This window comes from Protobothrops mucrosquamatus, unplaced genomic scaffold, assembly GCF_001527695.2.
Source record: "Protobothrops mucrosquamatus isolate PMUCROS unplaced genomic scaffold, P.Mucros_1.0 scaffold42, whole genome shotgun sequence".
Taxonomy (NCBI): domain Eukaryota; kingdom Metazoa; phylum Chordata; class Lepidosauria; order Squamata; family Viperidae; genus Protobothrops; species Protobothrops mucrosquamatus.
In genome coordinates this window covers 1,837,307-1,843,205 of record NW_015386424.1, presented here as the reverse complement: position 1 = coordinate 1,843,205, position 5,899 = coordinate 1,837,307, and positions in this window count along the sequence as shown.

Sequence of the window (5,899 nt, the reverse complement as noted above, 5' to 3'; positions counted from 1 at the left end):
CATACCTAATCTTTTATCATCAGATAATAAATCAAGGAAATTTAAGTAATTCTCTACAAGTTGCCCATTAACTGTGAGAGTTATGGGAAGCTTTAACAATCAACCAGATTGTTCTTTTCTACGTCAAATGGATAAAATGGCAAGAGAAGAGTTGTATTTTAATTAAAATTGTCCTGCTACCGTGTTTCTCCCCAAATAAGACCCACACAGAATATAAGACCGTAGCCCTACCCCCAAAATAAACCCTAGTTAAGAGCCTGCCCACTCCATCCCACCATCTAGTTGCTCGCTGTCAGAGTGGGATGCACCAGTGCCACCGCCACAAGGTGAGGTGAGGCAGGTGTGGGGGGTGGAGCTGCCCCATGCACCCATTACCTGCTTAACTCAGGGCCTCCTCAGCCAGGCCACTCCCCACTTGGCAACCTCCCACCACCCATTCAATGACCCAGCTGCCCACCCGCCTCTCCCCTTTCACTCTCCTCCTGAGCTAGACTGCCATGCTACAGAGGATGGGTGGGGGAGGCTTGATCGCCTTACCCAGTCCCCCTCTGACATTTCGGAGCCAGGGGGAGTGACTGCAAAAGGCTCTGCCACCTCTGCACAACAGCAATGTCTGCCACTGGAGGGGCTTTCTTCGGTCCCGGCCACTCCTGCTTCGCCTCACAGCTCACATGCCTGACAGTAGCTGCCACCTCCTTCTTCTCTGTTATGTATTGAATACATATGAAGTTGTGTTAATCCCTGCTAAAATGAAACTAACTTAACTCCAACTGCTTGTGAAGCTAAAATGAAACTAACTTTTAGATGACCCTGACTGTTAACTCCAACTGTTTTGGAGGGAAACTTTGAACATTCATATTTGGGTGGGTTTTTCAAGTATTGTGATTGGTTAAGGCCCTGTGGGCTTAGAGTATAAATTACAGGCAATTGCCTGCAGTTCTCCAGTTCTAATTTGAGTCAATAAATAACGTTGTAACTATGCTGGTCTGCTCCTTGCCTATTGAAGCCCACTACACAATATCCTCCATCAACTCTCCCTTGGCTTGCACCATGACCAGGTAGCACAAGCCTCCCCTGCCACCTCCCTCTGCTTGCCAGATACCTGCTGAAGCCACCCACCTGCTACCTCCCACCCTCTGCTTGCCTGTGGCCGCAACAGCTTACAGGGCTTCCCAGGGCAGAAACTTGGGAGGCGAGGGCAGGGCCGGCAGAGGAGAAGAACTGCACGGACAAGTGGAAGAAGCTGAAGGACTGGGCAGTGCAAGCCTCCCCTGCCGCCTCCCTCTGCCTGCCACACTCTTTCCTTTTGCTCCATTTCTAAGCGTCTCATAGGTAATAATAATAATAATAATAATAATAATAATAATAATAATAATAATAATAATAATAATAATAATAATAATAATAATAATAATAAAGTTGGAAGGGACCTTGGAGGTCATCTAGTCAAACCCCCTGCTCAGGCAGGAAACCCTACACCATTTCGGACAAATGGCTGCCCAGTCTCTTCTTAAAAACTTCCAGTGTTGGAGCATTCACCGCTTCTGGAGGCAGGTTGTTCCACTGGTTAATTGTTCTAACTGTCAGGAAGTTTCTCCTAAGTTCTAGGCTGCTTCTCTCCTTGATTAGTTTCCATCACAGAAAGAGAAATGATGGAGATTGGAAGCTTCGTCTGTTTGCAAATGGGGCGATTCACTGCCCTGCCCTCCCGAGTGTCTGCCCTGGGAAGCCCTGTAAGCAGACGGTGGGAGGGAGCAGGTGGGCAGCCGCAAAGTCAGACATCCCCTGAAAATAAGCCCTAATGGGTCTTTGGGTTCCCCCCCCCAAAAAATAAAACCTGGTCTTATTTTTAGGGAAACACGGTATGTATATAAATACAAAATTGTAATTATTGAATATATCTATTGTAACCACTTTCCTGCCACTAAAATTCCAAGACTAATTTTCATTACATTATCACTGTATTTCCATTGAAAACATGCCAATGGGGTGCACCCTATAAACAATATGCTTTAGCATCCACTTCAAAGTCATTATGCACAATCAAAGACTAGTGTAATGTATTGGCCACAATTGTTTTAAATCATTTGCTTAATGTCTGACCTACATTGCTGTATTGTTTAACAGTTGCTGTTACTGAAAGCCAGACTGGCTGTCTCCAAGCTGATAATGAGGTTTGGGTGGGGAAACTGTTACTTTAAACCTATTGGTTGCCACCTAGAGGCTTACTGTATAAATAGTTGTGCAGCAGCCTTTAGGGCTGCTTCTGTTCTGAGTTAATAAACCTGTTGCTGTTTCAACACTCTGCCTCATTCAATGCTTAAAGAACCGAAGATATAACAACTAGATTAACAGGAATTAACATTTTGCTAAGAGAACTAAATATAAATCTAAGAAAAAAATTCCCCTGCTTCGCAAGGCCACTTCCACGGCACATCTCAGACCCGATCCTAAGAGACCCGTGCTAAGAGAACTAAATATAAATCTAAGAAAAAAATTCCAGCCAAAAACAATACTAGACCTTGAATTATTCTGACACCAAATTTTCTCCATTCTTCCTTTCTTTCTCCAATGTTTTCCAGATCAATTACACTTAGAGCTGCTATTGCTAATTTTTTGTCTCAAGAAAAGATCTGTTAAATTGTTCCTGTTTTAGCAATAGAAGAGAATATTTGTAGAATCCTTGGTGCTCTCTGAGTTTAGTTGTTTTCTTGCAGACATTTTGTTACCCAACTAGGTAACATCTTCAATGCTAGAAGGGAGTGGGGTTTGTTCTCTGTTTATATACAGTGGCTTGCCCTGTCAGTGTTGATGAGAAGGTTGTTTTCTTCTTGGTAGTTCCTTGATTAGGGTGTTATTTATTGTGTGATTCTTTGAATTCTTTGAATTAGCAGTATTGTTTATTGCTTGGTTGTTAATCTGGTATTTATCCTGGTATTAATTCCTGCTTATCTGTGTGTTTGGTGGCAAGGAGGTGTTCTGGTCTTTTTATTTAAAAGCTCTTTAGCTTTTTCATTATATCTTTTGAATAGTGTATGAATGTTATTTATCTCTATGTGCCTGTTGATGACTGATTTGTCTGAGTGCCAAGCTTTTAGCAATTCCTTAGCATTTTTGGACCTAACCGTGATGAAAACTCCTTAATTTCACAACATCTGGACAGATTTAACCAGAGTTTCTACTAGGGAACTGTGAACATCCTAAACCAAGCTAAATCCAAAAATGGTAAATGTTCCTAGATGTTTTACTTTTTAGGAGTGTTCTGTAATTATCTTTTTTATTGGCCCCATCTTTGTGTGTCATTGTTCAATCACAAGGAGCTTTCTTCAGTTGATCTAATACAGGGGTCTCCAAACTCCGGCCCACACCTCCCCAGCCCTTCCCTCCCCCACCAGTCCACAAAACCGGAAAGGTTGGGACCACTGATCTAACAGTTTCCAGCACTCTTCCCTTAATGAAAGAAAACACTGAACTGGAAGCAATCTACACCAGATGTGATATATTTCATATTTCCAACTTGTTTTCCAAAATTTTTATATTTTATTCTGGATAAATATATATATATATATATTATATTTGAATTTGGGCTAGTTTTTGTTATTTGCTGCTGTGAAAATTTTGTAAGAAATGTCTTTAAAAAATGAATGAAACTGACATATTTCTTTATATTCCCATGATTGAACAATTAGCCTTACTTTATTGCACCAGGAAGGAGTAAAACCCACAATTGTAGATTTAGTATCAGTTTGTATCTAATAATCTATTTTTAAGATATTTGATTACCAAAAGTATCCTGAGATGCTGAGACAGTGCCAGAAACAAAAATAATTAGCTGGTTGGGTGCAGGAGAATAGTGTCTAACAATTCAGAAAAGGTTTAGCTTCCAAGGTTACATATACATGTATACGGAAGCAATTTTGGAGTGCTTTTGCAGAATGCTCGCGCTTAAAATTAATTAAACGTGAAATATTTTAGTCTTTTCAAATGAATTCACAGTGAATTGCAGTGATTAGAGGGTGCACTGGGTGTGAGGCAGCTCTTTCCAAGGTTGTTTTATTTATAACCTTATCCAAGTCAACATTTCTATTTAAAAAAAAAAAAGTCCAAAAGCCCAAAGTTTGTAGTTTTAAGTGAAGATGGAGAGGTCTGTCTTGAATTAATATTGGGTTACGGCTTCCAAGGACGTGTGGGAGACTGCTTCCCAGGTCAGAAGTCACAACAAATGAAGCTTTTTCCCTCAGTATCTTTTTAAAACCCCTCTCCACTTCGGCAATGCTGACTGGGAATTATGAGATTTGTAGTCTAACATCTGGCAAATGGAGAAAATTCTTCCGCCAGGTTGTAAACCAAGTTTCTAAAGGGTGAGGTGAGTAAACATAATTTTATAGAAATTTCTGCCTTTCTATCATCAAAGTCACTTATTAAATCATTTTGATGAAAGGCCCTGTTGCGGGTCCCAATAGTTTTCCAGCATCATAGACAAAAAAACAAAAAAAAGCTGGAAGTGCAGAGGGGAAAAAAAATACAAACCTATAATTATTTCTAGGATGCTAAACTGAAATATTTTAAATTCCATTTATATTCTAGAGAGCACAGGCCTTTTGTGCATTCCTTCATTCATGGATTCACTGCTATCATCAACATTGATTGATTGATTGATTGATTGATTGATTGATTGATTGATTGATTGATTGATTGATTGTCTGGCACATTCATATCAGATTTTGCTGGTTTCCTGGCTATCACAAATGAAGGAAAAATGTTATCTGTAATCTAGACATATGCTTATAATTTTTAGGTTTTATATTTCATATTGGAGTATTTTTATCTCTTATGGTTTTATCAGAACGTATCATCGACAAATTGCTTGCTTCTAATGAATTCATAGAAATCACGCTATACAAATTAATTCTTTTCCTATATGCCCCTGGAGAGCAGAGAGGATTAGAAGGAGAGCCTGAATTTTGAGGGCCATATAAAGCCCTCCTGCCTAATATTAGCTAGGGCCAATCCTAACCTTAGACAAGTCAAGGAAGTTGCTCCAGATGTAAGATATTAAGAATGGGAAGCAACAGTACAAATAACAGAGCTGTATATACAGCATGCAACTTAGGTATTTCTCAAATGTATATAGTGCCCATTGACAAATGTGATACTGGATGACATTCAGTAAAAATGAAACAATAAAAATGCATCTTAAACAAACATTAAAAACAATAAAACATGGGAGAGTATTTAAGAACTTTTACTCCATAAAGTAGTACATTGAGGTCTCCCTAAGCCAGGGGTTCTCAACCTTGGCAACTTTAAGACTTGTGGACTTCAACTCCCAGAATTCCTCAGCCAGCTTTGCTGGCTGAGGAATTCTGGGAGTTGAAGTCCACAAGTCTTAAAGTTGCCAAGGTTGAGGACCCCTGCCCTAAGCCTGCTGGAAAGCTATGTATTGAACAGTTTCTGGAAGGACAATAGAATCAAGACCAGTTTCATGGGGATGAGGATGACATAATTTATTTTTAAATTTAGCATAATTTGTAACAAAAGAGAAAATGATTCAGAAGAATGCTTCTGACTACCATTTCATTTACTTTGATGGAACTTCCCTGTTGCAAAAATGTGTGCAAAGGTTTCCAAATTGTTTTCAACTTTTCCAACCATGATCAGGGGGAAAAAAGAGGTTTTCTTCTGGGGTGCAGCCTTGGATCTTAGGAATCTCCACAAGCTTTCACTGCAATTCTAGAGCAACTTCAGAATTTGCTATCTGAGTAACTTTTCATTGGATGGTAAACACATGGTGGAAACATATTCTTTAAATCATTGAATATGTTGAATTTAAATCCAACTTATTTTGTGCTCTGGCTGGGTCTTCTATAGCAGGAGTCCTTAAACTTCAGTCCATGGA